The sequence below is a fragment of the Mustela lutreola genome, chromosome 7 (assembly GCF_030435805.1).
Source record: "Mustela lutreola isolate mMusLut2 chromosome 7, mMusLut2.pri, whole genome shotgun sequence".
Lineage (NCBI taxonomy): Eukaryota > Metazoa > Chordata > Mammalia > Carnivora > Mustelidae > Mustela > Mustela lutreola.
The window spans coordinates 81,697,959-81,724,004 of NC_081296.1; the positions used below are offsets into that span (position 1 = coordinate 81,697,959).

Below are 26,046 nucleotides of genomic sequence, written 5' to 3' on the forward strand. Positions count from 1 at the left end.
TCAAGTTATGCAGGAAAGCAGATCCCTGTTGAGGGAACAGACCTCAGAAAAGAACTCAAGTCAGTATTCGAGCCTCCATTCAAAATACCGTGAGTAAAGGCATCTAAACTTTTAGCAGGACAATGCTCGAATTAAGAAAAAATGTGAAGAACGACAAGTCAAACAGAGTGAATTCACAAATTGAGCACATCTGAATAGAGAAAGACAACTCACTACTGCTGCCCACTCACAGCTACTTATGACACGAAGGCATCTGGCTTATATGGGAGTCGACCTGAGCTCCCTGAGGCAGTTCCTAGTACTGACATGGATAGATTTTGAAAAGCTAATAATCTGGGCTGGAGAGTTCAGACAAGGTAACTGCCATGTTAGGAGTAGGTAGAGTCCAGTCACCACCCTGGAGTTCAGCTACCAAATGAGTGGGAAAGAGGAAGAATGGTGCCTGCTGGGGCCAGCGGTCAGCTGGAGGGAATTTATTACACAGTGCAGTATCACCAGTATCTCTATTAATAGGAAAAGTTCATTCCAATTTGCCCCAAATTGGCTGCTAGTGGCCTCTAGATGGAAGGTACAAATCAGATCCTTTCCATACATTGGTGGGGTCTTCTTACTGTCTGATATATCTTAACCTATCTCCAGATAGGTTCCTACCTACAGTGGTCACTGCCCACCAATGCCTATCCTTTTTCTCTCTTCTGGGTGATAAGGGGAGGAGGTTCTCATACTTATTAGACCTGGCCCCAACTTAACTAACCTTGAGCTGCCTGAACCTTGTGCCTTTGTCTCCCCCCTGGATCCAGCAGAAGATGAGTACCCATACCATAGACCTGCCCCATCTGTTTCTAGAGCTCTACTTCTTGTCTACACTGACCTGCATCTATTCAGCTGTTTCATAGGCTTCAATGGGCTTGATTTAGTCATTCTCTTCCAGTTTTCCTACCTCATTCACAGTTGTTTCCAGTCAAGTTTCAAAAATAAATAAATAGAATCCTTCTGCCAGACCCTCAACTTCTGACCTAACAGTTCTTGCCCACCGCCTCTCACCATAAATTCAATCATTCATATGCTCCCTTATACATAATCAACTCCACCTGATAGATAATTCAAATTTATGCACTGAAAAGTTATCAGCATTTTTGAAACCTGCATATTCTTTGAGCCAGTAATGCCATTTCTAGAAACTGCTCTTGGGGAAATAATAGTGAATGTGAACAAAGTTTTAATTACATGGCTAAGTCATGGCATTGGTTATAATGATGAAACATGGCTAATAACTTCAATTTCCAATAAGGAGGGATGGGTTAAATACATTATGAACATATTTTCACTTATTAAATATTATGCAACAAGTATAATTCTATAACATTTCATGACATAGAAAAATGTTCATTAGAAAAGTAAATTATGAAATTATATGGATATATCTCATACTCATAACAATGTACATATTTCACTATATAGGAAAGTATATAAAAATGCAGTGTTCCTATTAGTGTTAGAACTGCAGGCCAAATTTTTTTCTTTCTCTGTACTTCCCTAATTTTCTATAGGCATCTATTATATTTTAATAGAGCTTTTATTTTAGAACAGGTTTAGATTTACCAAAAAGTTGTGAGGGGAATACAGAACTCCTCTGCAGACATACTCAGTTTCTCCTGTTGTTCACATCTTATATAAGAGAGGTACATTTGTTGAAACTAATGAATCCTCATTGATACATTATTATTAAGCTGATTCTTAACTCAGATTTCCTTAGTTTCTACCTCATGTCCTTTTTTTCTTCCAGGAGAAAGGATACCACAGGTCTCAGGATACCACAAAAATTTATGTCATGGGCCATGAGTAATGAATGATACCTCTATTCCTTCCACTGCCGAGGGATCTGCTTTAAGTGAACTACTTAGATGTGGGAACTCCCCACTCCCTCAAGTCTTGATGGTAAGTGCTTTTAAAGGCCGCAATTAAATATTAGATAAAAATTCCAAAACATTGAGTTTATTACAGAATACTGACCCATTGCAATTGCTGGCCTGGAATCAGTCCACGAAATCTCCATTGTGCTGTTTTGGTTGGGGAGTTGACTCACTGACCAGTTATTTATTCTTCCATAGTGTCTAAATGCCCCTGGGATTCTTCTGTAAAAGCTAATGGAAATGTCAGACTATCCTCCTCAAGAAGAATGCCTTTTTAAAATATTTTGAATTGGAACTTTCCCACAACACAAGCTCTTAAATAACTGGCAAATAAAAGAACAAATCAACAAGCTATGTTTTTTTTTTTAAATTTTAATTTAATGTTTAATTTTTGTTATAATGTTATGTTAGTCCCCATACAGTACATCATTAGTTTTTGATGTAGTGTTCCACGAGTCATTGTTTGCGTATAACACCCAGTGCTCCATGCAATCCGTGCCCCCCTAAACACCTACCACTAGTCTAACCCATCCCTCCACTCTACCCCCACAAAACCCTCAGTTTGTTTTCCAGAGTCCATAGTCTCTCATAGATTGTCTCCCCCTCCAATTCCCCCCTTAATTTTTCCCTTCCTTTTCCTAATGTCCTCCATGCTATTCCTTATGTTCCATAAATAAAGGAAAATATATGATAATTGACTTTCTCTGTTTGACTCATTTCACTCAGCATAATCTCCTCCAGTCCCACACATGTCGATGCAAAAGCTGGGTATTCATCCTTCCTGATGGCTGAGTAATATTCCATTGTGTATAGCTGTGTTTTAAAAGGGGGGGGGACAATGAAAACAAAACAAAAACCTGTCTTATTAAAGACTGTCTTCCCTTATTAAGAAATAGTCACTTTTTGGCATGTAACTGACTAGCTATCTCTGCTAAAAAAGAGTGTGTTGTCTATAGAAGAAAAAGAAAGGGAAGGTTTCAGTGAACCTCTGAAATCCAATGGATCCAACAGCCACTTAGATTCTGTGAAGTGAGGCTTACTGCTGATGAATTTACTCCTTATGAAAGGTAGAGTAGATAAAACTCAACAATTGCCTCATGTCAAAAATATATATCTTCAAACCTAATTTTGAAAATTTTTGGTTAAAAAGACCTGAAGGAATGCTGCAAACAGCTCATGATATCCATTTCCATTCATAACGGAATTTCAGGAACAGAAGGTACAAATATCTCAATGTCTGAATCAACAAATTTTCATTTTAAATTTCAGTGACATGCTTAAGGAATCCTAGTCTGACTTGTTTCCCAAGGGACAGGGATCCTAATAGAATTCCCCTTTCGAAAAGCAATAAAAAGCCCCCCAAAGCCTAGTGGAGTGTGTCACCAAGATGGTGACATAAGTTGGTCCTGACTTGGCTCCTCCTCACAGACACAATTAACAACTGTTCAAAACAAGTAACCACTGAGAGACCACAGAGCAAGAACAATCACCCCTTCCAGAGATCGAGACTGACTGCAGTAGAACTGTAAGAGAAGTGGCTGCACTTTGACCACACTGACCACTCTCAGGCCAATGCAGCACCACACACACACAGGTCTCCCTGACCCTCTGATTCCTCCAGTGGGAAAAGAGAACACACAGAGGTAACAACCATCTCTTTTAGCACTGTTGGCTGCTTTGCTGGAGCCCCTACTCTGACCTTGCAGGGCAATCTATGGGGCTCAACCACTGGGAATCTGACTGTGATGGAAAGTGGGGAGGAGCTTGTAACAATCAGCACACAGATCTCAGCAGACTGAGTTCTTATCCACACTTCCCAAGTAATAATCCCAAACCCTGGTTTAGCTCATCTGAAGAACCAACTCTGACCAGGAAAGTTGGAGGAAATAATAAAGCTGCCTGATTTTGATCCTCAAAAGAGGAGTTTTGCTGGCCCGAAAGCCTGGTTTGCTCATGTCCAGGCAAGGAGCTGAATTCCATCCCCACCCACTGTGAAGAGTATCTTCGAGACCAGGAGGGCTGGTGATAGCTCCCGGAAAACAGTGTGTCCCAGGGGCACTGAAGCCAAGAGGTGAATGGCAAAGCCATTGCTAGGTGTAGAGTGTTCCTGGGTTAGGAACAGTCAAGGGGATTAATTCACAGCCAAGGCTGAGGATAGCTCCTGGTCCCTCTCAATCTGAGAGTCTGTTTGGGAAACTGAGAGGAGCTTAGGGAGGCCCCCTCTCCCTCCTGTCTAAGCAAGGGAGCTGACACAGCCCTAACAGCCGTCTCCCAGCCTGAGGGGCTGGAGATGACTCCCCGACGTTGTGCAGCTCAGTGGCACTCAAGTTGACATGTGGGCAGGGCCAGCAGTTTGCAGAGCAAAGGCCAGGGTGGGTTGGGGAGTTTGGGGTGCAGGCTGGCCTGAGTTAAGAAAACAAAGACTTTTATCAGAATTAGAGATGCTTCTCCTACTACACGCAGACAGGAAATCTAATTCATAGCCCTGCTCATTGCTAAATACAACTTCGACCTGTCTGACCAGGGAACATGACCAGAGCACCCGGGGAGCTGCAGAGCTCATTCTATAGCCCTATGTACGGTGGCACTGAACAGAGAGCACAGCCTGGGTCTTCCCCCAGCTCTGCACACTGTCCTCACCTGACCAGGGAATCCTGTGCACACTCTGGGCTGGTAAGGTCCCCAAACAGGGCTGTGCTGGCCCTGGATCCCATCCTGCTGTCCTGCTGAGACAGGGAAGTTAATTCATAGCCCCATTTACTACTGAATACAGTACACAGTCCCAACCATCTAGTAAGCTCGACAAGAGAATCCAGGCAATGGAGGAGCACATTCTCCAGACTCACTCGGGTAGGGAACCAAGTCAGCAGTCCTATCCAACCATTCTCAGCCCCTGCCACAATCCCCACCCCCATTCTCAGAGCTTGAACAGCTGTCAGGCCCCCTCCATAGACCATAATATCAGGCCCCAACTGCCCACAGACATTACCAGCAGATACGCCCAGAAACCCAAACTTCAGTGACTGGTAAAGAACTCTTTGCCTGAGCAAACCTGCAAAGTCTGGAAGAGGCACCTCAAATATGCAGATAGCAATGGGCAAGGCATCGAGCATAATGAAAAATCAGGTAAATATGGCACCATTAAGGGAAACTAATAAAGCTCCAAAACTGGCCTTAGAGGACGATGTCAGAAGAACTCAGAATAATCCTCTTAAGGAAGTTTAGTGAATTACTAGAAAAGGCAGTCCGACAACTAAATTAACAAAGAATTAAAAAAGAGATGCATAAAAAAATAAGTTCAACGAAGAAATATCCACCATCAAAACCAACCAACTAATCAACACAGAGAAATCCTAGAGTTGAAAATGTAGCAAAAAAATAGAATTCCAATAGAGAGTTTCAAAAGTAGACTTGACCATGTAGAAGGATCAGGGACCTGGAAGATGAGACACTGGAAATTACCCAATCGAAGGAACAAAAAGAAAAAAAACAATAAAGGAGGGTGAAGAAAATCTGTGGGATTATGAGACACAATAAAAAGAAACAATATTTGCATTATGGGAATTCTAGAAAGAGAAGGGAAAGAGACAAGGACAGACAGTATATTTAAAGAAATTGGGGTGCCTGGGTGGCTCAGTGGGTTAAGCCTCTGCCTTCGGCTCAGGTCATGATCTCAGGGTCCTGGGATTGAGCCCTACACTGGGCCTGCTCAGCAGAGGGCCTGCTTGCCTCCCAACCACCCCACTCTCTCTGCCTACTTGTGTTCTCTGTCTGTTGAATTTAAAAAAAAAAAAAAAAAAAAAAAGCAATCATGGCTGAAAACTTCCTTAAACCAAGGGTCAGAGAACAGACCAGTTGCCTGAGACCTGGAATTCTAGTCTAGCTCTGGTTCTCCTGGTTTTTCTACTCATTAGAGTAGTTTGACCTGTTAACCTACAAATGCATGACATTTGTTCTTTCAGATATTATCTCGAGGTTTGCCTTCTCCCTAAAAAATCCTCCCTATTCAGTTTAGTAAAAACTGAGCTTTTCTAAACATCTTTGACCTTTGGGGCACCTGGCTGGCTCAGTCAGTGGAGCACATGAATGACTTTTGATCTCTAGGTTGTGAGTTTGAGTCCCACGTTATGGGTAGAGATTACTTAAAATGGTTAAAGCAGCAGTAAATAAATAAATGAAATAAAAAATAAAAATTTAAAAAAAAAAATCTTCGACCTTTAAGTATCTTCAGGGTGAGAGGACTCCAAGGAGGACTGAGTTCCGTCTATGACATCCCTGTCACTTGTGAAAAAAAATTCACACTCTCTTGCAGACAGAGGCCTATTCACTCACTCTGTGGACAGAAATAAAGGAACATAGGGCTCAAGTCCTAGAAAATAAATCCGGTTTTGTTCTACTTACTACCCTCAGGTATTTGAACTTAGTCTTCATGAATTTGCTGTTTCTTATTCAGGGTAAATATGCCCAGATTCTCGAACTGGGATGACACATTGCCTTGTCTCCTAACTTAATTGCTCCAATCTCTGACCTCTTCAGCTAAATCAGAATCTCCTATAGGTTAGGACAGTCTTAACATCTTTTGCATATCACTTGCTGAATCTTTACTTCTTCCAATAGCTTAAAATTCATCAAAAGAAGTAAGAATGTTTATTTTTGTTATTTTACTCTAAAATAATCTTCAGTTGGTGCCAGTTTTTGACATACAGCATAGAGGTTAAAAACACTTTGCTTTGAAGACAGATTCAGCTCCAAGTCCCTGATCTGCCATCTCTTGTCTATACGACTTTGGTTGAGATACTTTACAAAATAAAAATGATAAAGTAACTATGAATCTGAACTGTTATAAGATCATAAATAAGATAATGCATTTAACGACCTTTAGTACAGGGTCTGACATATACTATGGACTCAGTAAATATTCCCAGTAATATTCATCTCTGGGAAATCTTTGATATCTAGAATTCATCAACCATTCAGATTAGGTATTCTTTTTTTTTTTTTTTTTTTTTCAAGATTTTATTTATTTGACAGAGAGAGACACAGTGAGAGAAGAAACACAAGCAGGGGGAGTGGGAGAGGGAGAAGCAGGCTTCCCGCTGAGCAGGGAGCCTGATGCGGGGCTCAATCCCAGGACCCTGGGATCATGACCTGAGCTGAAGGCAGACGCTTAATGACTGAGCCACCCAGGCGCCCTCAAGAATAGATATTCTTGCTATTTTATTTTTGAATCTTGGTGGTACTGTCCTATGGAATGCCAACAATTCAGTTTACCTCTATGATCTGTCATTTAACTTTAACCTTGAAATATGTAGGCTTTATCTATCACTTCAAGCAGACTGAACTTATATCTGATTTTGAAAGTGACTTTTTTACTTTTTTGAAAGTAACGATGATTACATTGTTTTATTCCTTGCCACATGCATCTTTGCTAACTCCAAGTTAAAAAAAAATTACCAATAAACAACTTGCAAGGATTTGCTTCAGGCCATGCAATTAGTTAGTAGATAAATATGGATTAAAATCTAAGTTCCCTCACAGACCTGTACCCCTGGGGAAAATAATACATGATATTTTAATAAAAACAATTAATAAAAAAAATCCAAGTTCCCCAAGTCTTTGTCAAAAATGTCATGCTCTTCCTTGAATCCAAATAGGTACTGAGCTATATACCCTCTGCTCCTTCCTGAAGAGGCAGCCAAACATGTACAGCAAAGATATGAAATCTCTTATGCTGGAGCTACAGAATTTCAACTAGTTTCTGCCCTGCCCATGTGATGGTACGTCAGGTCTCAAAGCATGAATGAGAAGAAATTCTGGCAGAAATGGATTTTGCATCCACAAATTTACAAGCTCTTGACAGTCAAGGCCTCAGTGAAAAGCCTATTTAAACTATTAGGTTCCGTATGCCCTTTTCTTGACCCTCTGGTATGTTGTTTCATTACAGTTTTTTTTTTTTTTTTAAGTGTACCTTTTGTTAAAAGGTTAAGTTATGGGACACCTGGGTGGCTCAGTTGGTTAAGTGTCTGCCTTCAGCTCAGGTCATGATCCTAGGATCGAGCCCCACATCCGGCTCCGAGCTCGCTTCTCTCTCTCCTCCCTGCTTGTGTGCTCTCTCACTATCTCTGTCTCTCTCTCTTTCTCAAGTAAATTAATAAATCTTTTAAAAAAACAAAAACAAGAACAGTTAACTTATGTATCCACCTGGATTTTTTCCTCAAAATCAGCAAAATGTGGAACCTGTTCATAAATTACTGCTGGAAATTAAGAAACGCCAAACCAAAACCATTACACTTAGAACAACTCACCACTATTAATTTTTGCCTTCCATTGTCCAATTTTAAACTCTCTCTTCATAGCTTAAATGAAAAGGATTATGCTTTAAGAGGAATTCACTCTCCTCTTCTGAATTTAGTCCTCCTCCCTAGAACCTATATTTGGATTCAACAGTCAGTGGTCTGAGACATTAATGGGCTTTCCATTGAGCCCTTACCCCCTTTTTCTTTCTGTTTTGCAAACAGGGCTTATTAAATCTTTGCTGAAGGCACCAGGAATGAAGAACAGTGAGAGTGTGCTGATGTGAAAGGTTTCACTGAACTCAAGCAAATCATTTCTGATTTGCCACAACTCTTCAGCAGTAAATGCCAAAAAAGCATGCTGTTTGGATGGCAAATATAAATTCCCATCACATAAAACATAATAAAAGAAAACCAAGCCCACTCTGCTCCCTACACTCAGGGTTTAAGGCATAGATGCCGACAGCAGATTTGTTCTATTAAGTATATTCACATCCTTGTGAAGAACAAATGTTGGTGGTAGTGTGGCTTGAAGCAAGGCCTACCAGCAATGAAGGAAAGAAACTGGTGTATGTTTTAGGACACAGAGCATTTTTTTTCTTTTAGCAATTCTCTATTCTATTGTAAGCTTAGATACACACACACACTTAAGTTTATTAACACACTGTTTAAAGACACACTACACAACTAAGTTTAATAACCAAGCAAGCGAAGATATGGAAAGCAAAATAAATATCTTTTTATTCCTCATGAGTCACAGAAAGGTTAACCAACTTCCAGATCAAAACCATGGGTCTGCACACACACTTTAAAGTATAATTTCTTTAGCCTGACTGAAACAACAGCAGGGGGATTTTGTTTTAAAAGCATACACCCAGGGGCACCTGGGTGGCTCAGATGGTTAAGCATCTGCCTTTGGCTCAGGTCATGATCCTGGAGACCTGGGATCAAGCCCCACATCGGGCTTCCTGCTCAGTGGGGAGTCTGCTTCTCCCTCTCTGTCTGCCTTTTCCCTGCTTGTGCTCTCTGTCTCTGTATCTTTGTCAAATGAATAAATATAAAAAAAAATAAAATAATAAAATAAAATAAAGCATAAACCCATAGGTTTAAGGGGAGCGGGAGGGAATATACCCTAACACAATTCTGCAAACTAGAGAGCAAGTGGATATGTGGTTAGTGACCCAAGCAGGCCCAAGAAAGCTGAAACCTAAGGCAGCAGTAGGGAAAAAGCAGCAGCAGTATAGATTCTTCTCAAAGCTAAGATTTTCAAGGGATCAGATACCTTTGAAATTAGGGGTGAAGATGGAGTTAAAATAGAAGGAATGGTGAAAGACTAGGCAGCATGTAGAGGCCCTATCCCCTTCTCTCCTCTTACAGACTGATGCCTGACTTTTCCCAACATTCTGTGTACCAGACAGTTTAGGGTGAGGGAAATGTAGAAAAATAGTTGGTATTTCTTTTTTCTTCAAAGAGAACATTCACAGGGCACCTGGGTGGTGTAGTTGGTTAAACGTCTCAGCTCAGGTCATGATCTCAGGGTCTAGGAATTGAACCCTGAATCTGGCTCCTCACTCAGCATGGAGTCTTGAGACTTCCTCTCCCTCTCCCTCTGCCCTCCTGCTTGGTGCTCTCTCTCTCTCAAATAAATAAATAAATCTTAAAAGGAAAAAAAAAAAAAAAAGGAGAACATTTATATACTTATGCTTACACCCTCATTCCTCTTTTCATACTTAGCATCCAGGACCCTGGCAGTCAGCCCATACTTTATAGGCAGACCACCAGAAAATCCTTCTTTGGGGAATTGCACCTAGGTAAGAGAGCAGTAAAGATGCTCATATCAGGGGTTCTCCCAACAAAACAGCACAGCGAGACAACCCTACAGGGAAGCCCACATGTAGTAATGTGGAACTACATGCTCAGGGCTTCTCATTGGCTTTTAAGGCCTGACTCTTAAATATGAGCAGACAACCAAGGATCATTGAGTCAAATCTTTAGTAAGCAAGTTAGGGACCCAAACAGACAGTCAAAAGCAATTTGAAGAAAACAGACTATGCAGGAAGAAGAAAACTTAAAACAAAGACAAAACTATCATTAATACTCTCAGAAAGGCCAAAAAGATGATCTTTTGATAAAACAAGAACAGGGTACTATAAGATAGGAACATTCATAGAAGAGAAAAAAGTGTGTGTGGATAGTGTGTGTTTGTGTATGAATTAAAAAAATTCAGCTATTCAATCGTAGAGTTAAAAGCTAAAGTTAAGGAAATCCATTCCCTTCCCCTGCAAGTAAAACTGGAAGACAAGAAAGAAGTAAAAAGAAATTAGAGAAATAAATTCAGTAGTGTCCATACTGATCTGGGTCCTTTGCAGAGAATAGAATCCATGCTAGTTAAAGCAGAAATTATTTCTTACAATATATTGAATGACATCATCACTGTAAGTGCTAAAGACACAGATTCGGAGTTGAGCTTTGGGTACAATTCCTAAACCAAACCAGAGATGTAAGCCACTGAGAGAGCTGCTACCACCTGTAAGATAAGGAGACCTCCTCCCAAAGTGGAAAACTGCTACATAGAGCTGCCAAATCCAGAGCATGTTTATTGCTGCCCAGATGAGGGAGTCATAGCTATTGCTGTTGGCTCCAAAACCAGGCTGTGCCTGTCATAATCCACGTGGAAGAAATGGATGGCAAGTATCCTGCTTTTTGACTCTCACAGAGTTAGTGACCAAACACTGGAATGCCTATTAATGTTGCCCCAGGGTAAAAAGCTTCCATGCTCATGCTAGCCAACAGGATAGGAAGAAGTATGCTTGAATCTAAATCTCATTCAGAACACTACCTGTAAGAGTTGGGAAAATATAGCATTTAGCCTTCCAGCTCTGCCGTAGCCAAAGGTGAACTAGAAGGAAGTTGGAATCGATGTTAGATAATGCACCATATCTATCACAATGTTCTCAACATCTGAATAGCAAAATCTCAGGAAGAGATACAGACAGACAGACAGAGACAGAGAGACATGGTGCTGGGTGAAAGGGGGTCATGCAAGAAATAATTCAAGAAAATTGGAAGAAATGAATTTCAACCCTGAAGGGGACTACTGAGACCAAGTACAACGGATGAAGAGAGGCCACACCTAGATATATTCCTGTAAAACTTCAAAACAATGAGGGTTAAAGGAACATCTTACAAGCTTCTTGAAAGGCAGAAAATAAACATCATCATATAGAAAAGATCAGAAATTTGAATGCTTTTGGACTTTTTAATAGCAATAGTGGAAGCTAGAATGCAATAGAACTCTACCTTCAGAATTTCAAAGGAAAATCATCCCAAATTAGAATTTTATACCCAGCCAAGCTATCAATCAAGTAACAGGGTAGAATTACACTTGCAGGCAGGTAAGTTGCTTATGCCTAGTGTACTCTTGTCATACTATGCTCTAATTTGAACCTCATCCTGGGACCTCTCTTTACCTCTCTCCTGTGTTGAAACCTTCTTATTTTACAGTGAAACCTCACCATTCATTCATTTCTCCCCATCCCTGCCACTCCAATACCTGTCAATAAAGGATAGTGTCAGGAGTAAGCCCTTTGGAAATTTACTTAGAATCTTTTTGAATACTGTAATCTGTATCATTTATCTAAATAGAATAAAAATGATGTTCTTTTCACCCATCACTGGTATTAGACTTGAGGGCACCCACCTTCTTGATAATTAAGTAAAAGTTGTCTCAAAAATATTTAGGAATGGGGCACCAGGGTATCTCAGTGGGTTGGGGCCTCTGCCTTTGGCTCAGGTTGTGATCTCAGGGTCCTGGGATCAAGCCCTGTGTCAGGCTCTCTGCTCAGCAGGGAGCCTGCTTCCTCCTCTCTCTCTTTCTCTGCCTGCCTCTCTGCCTACTAGTGATCTCTGTCAAGTAGATGAATAGAGTCTTAAATTTAGGAAAAACTTTGATTTGTTATATATGTGTGTATATATGTGTATATTATATATATATATATATATATATATATATATATATATATATATAATCTTCATACCACATTGAAAGATAACTCTTATGGAACATTATTCCTTCTATTCTGACATTTCCATCATCAAACTTCTAATGTCTTAAATATGCAATGCTACTTCCATCTCATAATCTTTGAGTATGAATTTTCTTCCTTCTAGAATGGTCTTCTTGTCCATTTACTTCTTTATTAACCGATTGATCCTTCTGAGGACAGCTTAAAAGTCACATGCCTTTGCACGACTCCCTAGCCAGATCAGGATCCCTTTATAAATGCTCACGACTCTTAGTACTTTTCTTTCTGGGTACCTACATTGGTGTGTAATTATGTATTTCTGAAGCTATTTGACTATATGCCCCCCTTCTCCATACATAGGTCTTTATGCTCACCCACATATTTGCAGTGTCTAACACAATGCAGCCAATGAATATTTTCATACATAAATGAGTTAATAAAAAGTAGGAAAGAGGTGTGGATAGAAAAGGGAAGGAAAGCAAGAAGTGATGGAGTGAGGGAAGATGGGAGGACAGAAGGGAGGGGAAGGAAAGGAAAGTTCTAGGTATGTATCTTGAGTTTAGATAGTAGTATTTGTAAGGGCCTGGTTGGCCAGAGGGAGTCATTTTGTGTTTATGTAGTGAACTTAGATTGACCCTATGCAGTAAACTTAGATTGACCCTGCCCCTCCCAGAGGAACTTACTTGCAAAGCCTAGATACAGGGGTGGGTCAGGCCAGGTGAAGACGTCCAATCAGTTGGGCACGCATATATCTACTAGGGTAAATTGAAATTCAATTGGCCACCCGTGTGTTACCTAGCAGTTTTTTTCTGTGTGTGGCAGACTTAGCATGACTGTGTAGTTTTCTCTGTGTATTGCAATCTCATTGGCCACCTGTGTATATAGCCCGGCTAAACTACTTCTGTAATAGTTAGTTTGTGAGGCTGCGAGGGGTCGCCTCTTTGCAAGAGATGGCCCTGACTGGTCAGTTTGATTCTCAATGTTTGGCGTGAAATAAAGTTTGCTTGACCTTTGCTTTGTATCAGTCTCGCTCCTTTGATTATGGACCCTAACAGGTATTTATTTTTAAATTTAACTTTTATTACTTATTTGTCTGCCCATCCATCCATCTCTTTTGCTTTGAAAATTTCAGATGTTGCTGGAGGACTTGGAAAATGAGCCAGATGTGTCTATAGCCTTCTAACAGGAAAATAATTCTCAAAGGGAAGAAAACATGGAGTTGTATCCACAGAAGGCAATCTTGATTCTGCGCCAACCACACACCCTTTGGATTGAGAGTGTCTCTTTCCAGAGGAGTTATGCAAAGGGCAGGGCCCCCACCTCTCTAGGTTGTCTTCTGTGAGCATCTGAAGCAGACCGACCGCCTGAGCGGGTGTCTGCCCCGGTACTTGTGCCCAGGTGTCACACTGACAGCACTCATGTCACAATCCTCTGGGCGATGCGGCTCCCACACTGGCTCCATCTGGCCCGCAGGCTGCAGGGCTGCTGAGCCATGACAAACCACTGGGGAGAATATCAAATGTGAGGTGCGCCGCTGCCAAGATGTCATGAAACAGGGGCTTGGAGAAAACCAGGAGAGAGCTGAGTGGACCCTGCATGTTCTCAACTATCAATTACTGTAAATGGAAGTCCCACATTCCCAGACAGGGAGCAGAATGAGCCTCATTTTCCACACTCTGCTGCTCTGAAGAGCTCTTTGGGGAACATTCAGCAAGGAGAGCCCAAGAATGGCACTTTCAGTAGCTGAGCTGCAAGGGGGTATCATGTGCTTAGCTCTCCCGGGTTAAGACACAGTGCAGCGTGCCCACTCAGATGTCTAGACTTTGTGCTCAGTTTATTAACAGAGGACAAAAAAACCCTGGCCCTTCATGTGATTAAATACAGCTATAACAACAGAAAAACAATAGCTAAAACTCAGAGAGCTTATAATGTACCAGATCTTGTTCTGAGTGTTTGTATATATTCATATTTAATCTTCATTGCAAATCTAAAGAATTTACTGTTCTTAAATCCATTTTACAGATTGAGAAACAAAGGTGTACAGAGTTAAGGAATGTGCCCATGGTGACACAGCTAGTGGTGGCAGAAGTGAGATTAGAACCTAGCTATCGGGTCGTCAGAATCTACGTTCTGACTTGCCAGCTGCCTGGCTAGATTGGGAACCCCAAGCATTTAGAGTGTCAGGTAATAATACACACACACACACACATATTAATAATAACAACAACAACAATAAAACCCTGACTGTGAGAAATGTAGGGTTAATACTCTTTAATAAGAGGGATCTATGTTTTCCAATTATGACCAAAATTTTGTGGGGATTAATCTCAAGAATGAGGGGTACAAGAGATACTTGATATCAGGTACTTCATTTTCCTGTGTTCAAGCGGGAATAAAATATACTCCCCCCACTTCCACTAACATTTTACAGAAATTACAGAGCTAGAAAATAGATTTTCTTAGTAACATTCAAGTTTAAGATCACAAATCTCAGAACATTTCGGAAACAGCTAGCTTTCAATAAAATCTGAGTTTGAACTTTAGTCCAGTCATTTCTCTTTTGGACAAGTGGCATTCTACAAAAAGACCATAAAATATAAAATAATGATAAGATATAAGTAGGAATAAAAAAATCTCAGCCACGTGTCATAAAAATAGTGCAAACAGCATTAAAACAAAGAAAAGGAAAAAAAAAAACCCACATGCTATGTTAGGCTCTCTGGTAAAAGAGCACGGGACGAGATGAAGTCACATTAGAGAATTTGGTCTCTGTTTTAGAAATCAAGCAGGAATATTATAATTAGGTTTGCATTTGAGAAATAAAAACATCCTGGTGGTGTTGAGTATTTTCCAAATGGAAAAGGACAGAAAAGACACACATCAATTTGGGAAAGTATGTCAGTGTTCTGTAAGAGAAGATGCAGGTCTAAAACAAACCAGTGTGCTCGGGTAACTGATTTAAATTTCAAAGGTAAGAAATTGGAAGGCCAAGTCCAATTCTAAAGTTTCAGGCTCAGGGAAAAGGACAGAAGGTGAAGTAGTTAGTCATTCAAGACAAGAAGGCCGGGAGGTGCAGTGTGGCACCTGGATTCAGGTCAGGTGGGACTACGTAACAGGTAGCTGGGCAGGATAGAGTGGGCAGAAGACCAGGGGAAGTCTAGCTCCCTGGAGGAGAACCAGGACAGGCACGTCTCCCAGGAACAGGGACGTTAATGCTGCTTAGAAGGGCTCCATACGGATCCCAGGTCCCCAAAGCTGCAGAAGGCACTGAGCTCTCTTTTGACTGTATTCAAAATCTGAGAATTGGCTTTGCTCATATGCTCATTTTGCTTTTCGGGGAACTTACACGGCACAACTCTGCTCCTGCCCAGTGACTCTTCCCCACAGGCAAGTGGGGCAGGGACACGGGCCCCTCTTTACCTGGACTTAGAAACTCTTGTGTTGCCCACAGCGTGGCAGTTACCAAGCAGATGAAAAGCTGAATGACGTCCTGTTTGTATAAGTTCTTTGAAACATTAAAGTTTTCTATTCTAATTCTTTTTATTTCTTCTTCTTTTTTTTCCTTTAATGGTCAGGAAAAATTCCCCAGCTCCTTCTATCTCATATCCCAGTGGCTTTATGGTATTTGCCTTGAGCCTATCTGGCTGTTTTCCTCTACCTCTCGTGAATAAGTTCTGACCTATGAAATAAGATTCTAAATAAATAACACTGGGTCAACATCTATTCACATTTCAATCACCAATGATGGACGTGTTAAGCATTTAAATGTTTCCAGCAGATGTTTCTTCAGTGAAATCAGTCTAGGTTACAGTTGGTCAAACTGATGGGTTATTTCAGCATCAACAGCGAAGGAGCAAAGTACAGAATATAAGAGTCCAGGTTCTTTCATTTTGAAAGGATCACTTGACTGACTATAGCTAGGAAACAAATTCAAAGTCACAGAAATGCCCACCTTAGGCTATTTATCCCTTTCTATTTGTTCCTCTACAGAAGAGCACTTTGACTCAGGACTGATGGAGGGACGTAGGCGGGGGAGGTGAAGTGATTTAAATGTAATGTGCTTGCATTCCATCTCTAGTGTGGCTGGTCTGCTTAGACTTGAAACCACAGGCTTTAGCTTACTGGAATGCATGCTCCATGAAAGGAAGAAGGTTCTAGGAGTGGTACTTAATTTCTCCTAAGAGCTGTGGTAGCACCAGCCACTCCCCAGTTGTGTCCTTGTGTTGAGCAAGCTGCCCATATGCCAAGTGATGCCTTGTAGAGGTCCAGATATACACAGAAATACACCCATTCACACACAACATGATCAAATATACAATTAAAAAAATTCTCTTAAATACCTAAGAGATAAAAGCAGTTACGATTCTTTTTTTTTTTAAAGATTTTATTTGTTTATTTGAGATACAGCAAGCAAGAGAGACAATGAGCGGCAGGGAGGAGCTGGGCAAGAAGCCCTACTTGGGGCTCCATCCCAGGCCCCTGGGATCACACCTGAAAGGAAGGCGGATGGATGCCAAACTAACTGAGCCCATCCAGGTGCCCCAAAGCAGTTTCAACTGTAATGTAAATGAGGATAATGAGAACTTCAAAAGTAGCCAAGTACTGAAGCATGAGCACTGGAGACAGTACGCTGACTGCCAGCCCCACCTCTCCTTAGCTGTGTTACCACAGACACAGTGCCTAACCTCTCTGGGCATTTGAGTCCTCAGTAGCAAAGAAAGCAGTAAGTACTCCTCTTTGGGATATCTTGAGGATGAAATGAAATAATTTAAGTGAAGTGATTAACGTGGTCCCTAGCACACAAAGCTCCCTAAACATCAGCTACATTAATTGTTATGTCCATCAACATTATGTCCACCACTCTTATTAGAAACTAAGAGTGTGGGATATTTTTGGTGGGGCTGAAGTATGGGCTACAGCCAGGCTCTCTCCACCCTCAGAAATTTCAATGCAGGAGAGGTGGCACCACTTCTGAAACGAAGGTCTTGGGCAGAGATGCCACACAAGGATTCTTTAGTCCATGACATATACTACCCAGCATTCTCAAGATGTTCACCAACCTGTCAGGCTGCTGGCGCCTGGCTAATTCTGCAACATTACTAGGGGCTGCTCCCCACATGTCAACATTACTAGGGGCATAACAGACTCAAGTTTAGCTCTATCAAGAAACCTCCTACGAACATGGTACTGGAGACAATCCTGGAATCACTATTATCTGTTATGGATTTAATTTCTAACAGAATCATACAAAAGAGAAGAAATAAGACAAGAAAAACAAAGGTGGCACATGAATGTGTGGATTGTTGTTGAGGCCATAATTCAGTTTTAGGTTTAAATTCTGGAGCCCTGACGTGGCTTTTTTTTTTTTTTTAATTTTTAATTTTTTAATTTCAAGAAGAAAATCTGCTGTCCAGGAAATAAAACAGAAGAGTTTAAAGAGAACTGAGACTTGTTGATATGCAGTTACCTGGGTCCCACTCGAACCAACTAAAAAAGAATCTCCTAGGAGGGAGACTCAGAGGAGAAAAGGAGGAGGAAAGACCCAGAAAACTATTCTAATGAGCAGCAGCATTTCATTGATACAATGGTTCAAGCACCGCTACTCTTGGGGTTCATAATTTAGTAGAGGATATGTATATCCAAGCTCTTCTAAGATGAAACAGTCTCTACAGGTGCCATCATAAAGACATGGAATACAGCAGCTGAAAAATGAGTCAATCCACACAGGCAAATCTAAGAGAAGCTCCTGAGTAAGAATCTGGAAGGAAGTTGGGATTACGAGCACAAAAAAGCTGGGCTAGGAACCAGGAACAGCAGGACTCGAGAGTTACTGGTAGAGGGAACTGGCTAAACAAAACACCAGGAGAGTAAGTAAGACTGAAATATGTGGGAGCAGATAAATATGGCTTACGTTCAAGAGAGTGGGCTTGTAGGGAGGGAGTTAGGATTTTAGGTAAAGGGAAACCAGATTGTACAGCTGGATGAGATACAGGACAGAAGGCCTTTAATGCCATTTGGAATCTAGGTGCTAGTATTTCTTTGCCATCAGTTGCTGTAGAAGGGTTGTTGCAAGAGTGGTCCAGAATTATACCTAGGCTTTGACAGGATAAGTCTCTGGAGATGGTTACTCAGGCCCACAGTTCCTTATATGCTTTCCCAAATCCAAAAAGCTACAGAAAGAATCCCCAACCCCTGCCTTTTATTGCATCTCATTTGGTGGCAAAATCTGCCATGAAATGAAGTGGGATTAATTATAGTCATGATTTGTCCAATTTATCATGAATCTTCATGCATTCTGTTGCAAAAAATGTTGTGTTTGATTAGAGGTGCTGCCTCGAGCTCCACTTGGGGATGTTACAGAATTTAGTTCATGTCCTAAATAACATTTGTGAACTCAGAAAAATTCTGAATTCTAAAACACATCTGGGACTAAAGTTATGATCAGAAACAGGGGACCTTAACAAACAATGGGAGACACTTTATAGCCTAAATGCTTTAACAGACCAAGGAAACCTTTTAAGAGATGACATAGAAGGATGGAGCCATCTTGCCTAGTGGCCAATTTTCTAGGACCACTTCATTGCTGTGGAGGTTTGTCCAAAAGGGAAGGTGCCTTTGGACTGCGTAAGTGGTTTGGCTCTTATAATTCCTCTTCATTGTTATTATCGGTCCTGCTTCCCTATATCTCCAGGTATAAATAAGCAAAATTTATGGTGTTGCAAATTGAAAAATATATGGTGGACCAATGTAGACAATGCCTGATTCATCTTTGCACAGCTGTCTGTGCATGTATGGGTCTCTGGACACCAGGTCCTGCAAACTGCAGAGCTTCTCAGAAATCATTTAGTTCAATTCATTCATTCTGCAGATGAGGAATCTGAGGGCAAAGGAAGGCAGTCTTTGTTAGAGAGCTCACATTGGAGGCTTGCACAGTCAACATTTACTGAGCACCCCCAAGTTCCCACCTCGGACTGTACAATCTCTTACAGAACAAGGAGTTCATCTATGGTGACTAGAGGCTGACTCGTACAGGGAGCATTATCAAACACTGCTGGAGAGTGGATTTCATAAGCATAACTTCACTGCAGGGAATTACACTGAAGCCCACTAGAACCGCATGCTTTTCTAACCAAGTATTGACATGGCAAGAGATTTAGGATTGAGTTCAGGCTATACCAATGATTCATATGAAGAAAAACTAAGGAAATAATAAAAATAAAATAAAATAAAATAATAAAAATGTTGTTTTTCCTTTAAAGGGTTGTAAGTTTATATAAAGGCCTTAAGTTATATAGATATAAGCCTATGCATATGTGACCCCTTAGAAAAACCTGAGGAACACAGAACTGCTTACCATCCTCTCCACAGCGGAGAACTTTAAGCTTAGAAACTACAGAAGAAATGACAGTGGAAAAGATCTACAGATTTAACTGTACACTCTCATTTATTTTTGCATGATTTAAAAGATCATAACCAAAATAAGAGGCACAGACATAAGGGGAAATATTCTTAGCAAATATTTCACATACAGGCCGTGTTCTGTTCTCTAGAAAGAACTCACACGAAGTAGTGAGAAAAACACCCAAACTCTTAAATAATCAGGTTAAGGACACGAAACGACATTTGCTGAAAGAAGAAATACTGTTAGTAAGCAAATCCATGGCAAAATGTTTAGGCACCGCACAGTGCAAAACAAACAGAAACATCAGCAGTACCAGAGGTTGCCTATAAATTGGCACAGATTAGAAAAATGACAATGATCGAAGCTGGTGGGCTAAGATGAAACGGACTCCTTGATACATTACTAGTAGCGACAGTTTTGGAAAGTTACTTGGCAAATTCAAGTTCTTCAAAATATTCATATCCCTCGACCCAATATTTCTGCTTTTGGAAACCTCCCCTAAAGGTGGTGGGTATTAGAGAGGGCACGAATTGCATGGAGCACTGGGTGTGGTGCAAAAAACAATGAATACTGTTACGCTGAAAAGAAATTAAAAAAAAAAAAAAAAAACGATAAGCCCTATAAACTTGAGTTTGAACATGGTTATTTACTGCATCAGTATTTATAGCACTAAAAATCATAAACAACCACCCTATTCAACAATCTGGTGAAAGAGAAATAAATCAGAAAGCAGGGGTTCAAAATAATATTATGCAACCTGTGAGGTGAAGTTTAATTAATCCTAGGTAATAAGAGGGACTGAATTGTAATGAACAGATTAGGAATCAAAATGGTTCATACTGAATGATTATAACTTGGTAAATAAATTAATCTATGAAGAGGAGGGGGGAAAAAAACCAAAGGCTGATTGGGAATAAAGCAAAATGATTATATCTGAGTGATGAGCATGTAAGTTATTTCATTAATTTCTTCTTCTCACTAGTTTATATATTCCAAAGTATCTTTAGATATTGTATATTATTTGATTTGGAAATTCATTTCAATGAAATTTGTTCCTCCTTTTTAGTAAGAATGTCAAAAAATACTTTTCAGGAAATGATGATAAGAAAGTTCAAATTAGCACAGATATTACAGGGATATCTTACTTAATAAATCGTTTAAAGAAACCACTCTGTGCCAGGAAGAATTTGAAGTGCTTTTCTACCTCATGGAATCATGTTAACAATCCTGTGAGGTGGGCACTGTAATTACCACCATTTTATATAGGACACTAGAAAAATGAATAACTTGTTCAGATAACATGCCTGCATCTACTAAGAATTCAAACCTCAGCTGTTTGGCTCCAAAGTGGTGTTCTCAAACACAAGGCTATGCATCTGCCTGTTCACCTCTTGAAGTCAGAGGATCTTCAGATATCAATAGTATCAACTCTCATTTAAAAAGAGAGAGAAAGAGAGAGAGAGAGAAACACAGAGAAGTTAAATGGGTTGCTAAATGCCACACAGCAAATTATCCAATAGGTAAACAGACTATTATGTTTTACAGATTATAATTTATAAGCACTAAGATTAACACGAGTGCAAACAATCTTTTGTCATCTGCTCAACCTTGTTATTAATATACAATTTTTGTTTCCATCTTCTTAGAACCTGTATTAAAAGGAAAGGCACATTTCTGTAGTCTGTAAGGAGAACTCATAGGGCTAGCACATCTGGAATTTCTTCCTCTCAGTTCTATCAGGGAGCTACATTTCAACACAGGCAGGATAACATGATCACAGAAATACTTCATATCAGGATACCTGCTGGGTGTGGCACTATTCCAGGCTTTATAGAGCATCGGACTCAAACAGAACTCTGAGCTACAGGAGAGCAGGAGAAGAGTCAAAACAAAATATAACCATTTGCCAACAGCAAGAAAGAAGCTCGGTGTATGCTTATTTTCTAATCGATCATGAAGTCCAAAATAAACTCCAGGCTTCCTTGCTGCATCTGATGTAGATTAAGAGAGTCAGACCTCTGCTGGGAGAGTGATGTTGGGAGGGCCCTACCCCAAATAACTGGGCTAAATGACAAGAGAAAGTTTTATAAAATTGTTCCCTTGAGCTACTGTGGCTTAGTCATGCCTAAATTTTTTTCAGTGTGCTATTTTGAGGTTTCTGGACTTGTCTTCATGTGATCAAAAGAGAAAGCAATGAGGTCTATATCAGATTGTAAAAATGATAGGACCCAATGTTGTCATAAAAATCATGAGGCTGAATTATCTCCTGTCCGGTACTGAAGTATCAGCCTGTCCTATAAGGCATGTACGTTGTCTGTCTTCTCTAAAGGAACCAAGACTCCCAATGGCCAGGCTCTGACTAAACACCAGACAGCAATGATGACCAGCAAAATCTAAAATAAAGCAGAGGTGAAGGCAGTAAAAACTGGGATGTCTGTGTATCTGAGTGGAGGAGCAGCAATTCTGCTTAAAGTAGCATAAACTGTATTATCCTGGGACAGACTGGAGTCTTGAAATTTACAAGTGAAAGCAAGAAACTTCTATTTAAAAGTCAAAAATTCAAAACTAAGAATTTGATCACTAGTCTTTGCTAAATAAAAGAGACATTATTAATTTGGACTATATGGAAAGGTTTCTGGGTATGTGTTTTGGCTTTTTTAACCTATTTTAAGAAACAGGACTAAACATAGAGTATATTAACATTTTTGTTCATTATATAAAATCAGAATGTCCTCAAATCCAGCTATGTAGGGTCATTTTAGACACACGCTTTTTTTGAGATTTTTTTTTTAATGAATGAATTACAAAGACATACCACGATGGCTGGATTTAAACAAATAAAATAAATAAATAGACTCATAGTACCAAATGAAGTCTAGGACTTGGAACGACCAGAACACCTACACATTGCCAAGTGCAGTGTAAAATGTTACAACCACTTGGAAACGTGTTGGCAGTTTCTGATAAAATTAAGCATAACATTCCTATGACCCAGTAATTCTAATCTGTGTACCCAGGAGAAATGCGTGCATAGTGTCCACGAAGAGACAAGAATGTATGAAGTCACCTTATTCATAATAACCCCAAACTAGAAGAAACCCAAATGTGTATCAACAGGAAAAAGGTTCAACAAATTGTAGCCTGTCTATACAACAGAATACCTCCCAGCAATGAAAAGACACTATTTACACATATACAAGCAACACCATGGAGGAATGTCAAAAGCATATTGTAGGACAGAAACAGACCTCAAAGAGTTAATACACCTTGTTTGATTCCACTTATATGAAGTTCAAGAGCAGGCAAAACAGAAACCAAGGTGGCAAGAGTCAGAATACTGGTTCCCTCTGGGGATGGGGACCACTGACAGAGAAGGGAAACACCAGGGAGCTTTCTGAGTTGCCAGAGATGGTCTGTATCTGAATCTGGGTGACATCAGCGAGATGTTCATATATGTAGGAGGTCATTAAGTGGCACATTTAAGATGTGTACATTTCACTGTACACACTTCAATTAATTAACAAACAGTGAAGACATTAATTTTTCTTCTTAAAATTTTTAACATTAAATATTTGCTATCTATGCATCTGAAAGACAGCTGGAAGTATGTTTATAAGTAAGAATTATTAAGAAATACCTGTTTTTGCTCATCAGAGGATGAGCACAACATTTTAGCTCTCAGAATGTTCGTTGTAAATTCCTTACAAATAAAAATCAGAAAAACAAATTTAAATGTCCAACGACAGGGGGCTAGTTGTGGGCCTACTTGTGTTAGAACATCATACCTGAACTAAATAAAAATACACAGACAGAAAAATTCACTGTTGAATATGCCATTTTAAAATGCAACAGATTTTATTTTTAGAAGACATCTTTCTTTTTAAATCAGAAATCAAGACATAGTTTGCATGAGTGACTATAAAAGTGTTCTTAAAAGAAATAAATGTCTAATTTTACAGTCAGAAGCATAAAGGATTAAATATAAACAGTCCTAAGGAAAGCAAGGAAGAAGCAGCAGCCGAGGTCAGGGGAGCAGCCATTGCTCTGGTTGCCCCACTGTCCCTTTCTCCACTTAAAGAAGCAGACTCCTTTTTTTGAACAAAATCTTAAACAGATCTCCTATGGAGATCCAGGTAAGAACAGACGTGCTCTGGTAGGAGGGAAAGGATGTACGAGTACGGGGAATTCTGCTTCACTATCCCCTGATGTGGCTCCAAGACTCAAAGGACACAGTTTGAAAACCAGCATCCTATGATTTCACATTTCAAACTCCAAGTGTTAAAGGTTTCACATCCTACATCTAATTTGAAGGTATCTTTCCTTCCTTACCTTTGAATACGATCTAATTTTTTTTTTCTTGCCAGACTGGCCTCATTACTTTTCCCAAAGATGCCCTGTACATCCTGAGTCCCCCTTTATCCTGCAATGCTCCAGCGCTCCTCCTTTATTGTAGTACTGCTCATTCTTGCAGGCTCCGCTAGATTTCCACACCCTCTCCCATATCTTCCCGAGTCACCCCAAGGTGGTGGACACATTCCAGAAATACCTATTTACTCTTACTATTTACTTGGTTAATTCACTTTTAAAGATTCTCAGTTAGCTATCTACTGTAGCTATAATAAATCACCAGTAACTTAATGTCTGAACACAACATAAATTTATTACCTTATGGCTGTCTGTTAAAAATCTGACACGGGTCTCATTAGACTAAGATCTACGTGTTTGCATTCTTTCTGGAGAATCCATTGCCTTGCCTTCTCCAGCTTCAAGAGGTGACCCACAATCCTTGGTTCCTGTGCCCCTTTTCCTCCAGTTTCAAAGCCCGAAAAAGGCTCTTCCCTTTTAGGGAATGTAATTAGGCTGGACCCGCCTGGATAATCCAGAACAATTTCTTCATCTCAAGGTCCTTAGCCTAAATCACATTTGCCAAGTCCCTTTTGCTATGTAAGGTAACACTGAGGTTCTAGGGATTAGAAAATTCTGGCCATTTTTTGTGTGGGCATTAGTCTTGCTACCATAAGTGCTTCCCTAAGCATCTCAAGAGTGAGGCCTGCTTGGTTATCCTTTGGGTCACCTTCCAGTGCTATACACAAGGAGCCGACAACTGATTATTAAATATGCACTAACACAGTGTGGTGATGGATTGAGTTACATGCCATTCTTATCATCCCTCCCACTAGCTTTGTAGGAGGCTTGGTTGAGTTCACTGAGGCTTCTTCCAAACAAGAGAGAAAAATATGAGAAAGTTAATCAAGAAACGGATCTCATAATATCTCTTAAGGTGAGGGAGGGAGATGAGATGCAATATAGCAGAGTTTCTAGAGATTAGTGCTTCATTCAGACTTTTTTCCTGTTTGCAGGTAGTTTCATGGGCTCTCAGAACTCCAGGGTTCTGATGGGTCTGAATTCAACCTGGTGATCCATCCTAGAATGTCACCAAGGATCACACTGAATTATGCAGAATATTTTGTTATATTTATCTTTGGGTAAGATTTCACATTTACTTTGAGCTTTGGTATATCTATGAAAGATAGCCAACAACTACACTGAAAAATAGCTATGTGGGGATACACCAGTGTTCTCTTTCCGACTCTGTCTCCTGCTCATCACAACCGTATCTTGTTCTTTTTGCAGCATTAGGGTAGCTTTCCTGACAAAATGTAGACAGGTTTTTTTTTTTTTTTTTTTTTTTTTAAGATTTTAATTTATTTATCTGACAGAGTGAGAGAGAGATCACAGGTAGGCAGAGCAGCAGGCAGAGAGAGAGGGGGAAGTAGGTTCCCTGCTGAGCTTACAGCCTAATATGGAGCCTGATCCCAGGACCCTGAGATCATGACCTGAGCTGAAGGCAGAGGCTTAACCCACTGAGCCACCCAGGCGCCCCCGCAGACAGGTTTTGATAGGTCTCTATGAGCAAGAACGATGACATTCCACCATACAACTCAAGAGCTGGCTTCAGGGCATAGGCAAAGGATGCCAGAAGCTTAGTACCAGTTGCATCACTCTTAGAAAAAACTCTTAACCACACTTAGAAATAAAATCCCATCTCTCCAATCCAAACACAACCCCAAAGTCATTGTACTGTTTTAATGTGAATAATCTAGGTGATTACCTTTTGCCACCACATTGTTAGGTCAAATATGCTATCTAAGTTGACAAGGGCACTTTCCTCTAATATGTTTTTTATGGGTCTAAAGCAGATCTACTGGTCTATGGCTAGTTCTTGGAAAGCTACCATCCCATTTGGATACTGGGGGTTAAAGAGCATATTAAAAGCCTCCAGTTTGAGGCTTTGAGTCTTAGCTTTGCCACTAGTAGCACTGTGGCTGTCAGTGAATCGTTCAGTCTCTCTCTGGCTCAGTCACCCATTTATCAAGGTTCGTTTCTAAATAGGATATTCTGTGATTTATTTG

General features: G+C 40.3%; 1 protein-coding gene across 1 annotated transcript in view; it reads right to left on the minus strand.

Annotated features, from left to right (window-relative positions):
* The window catches only part of STXBP6 (syntaxin binding protein 6), a 267,808-nt gene that overhangs the window by 84,101 nt on the left and 157,661 nt on the right, over positions 1-26,046 (minus strand). The gene's annotated exons all lie outside the window — the stretch shown is intronic.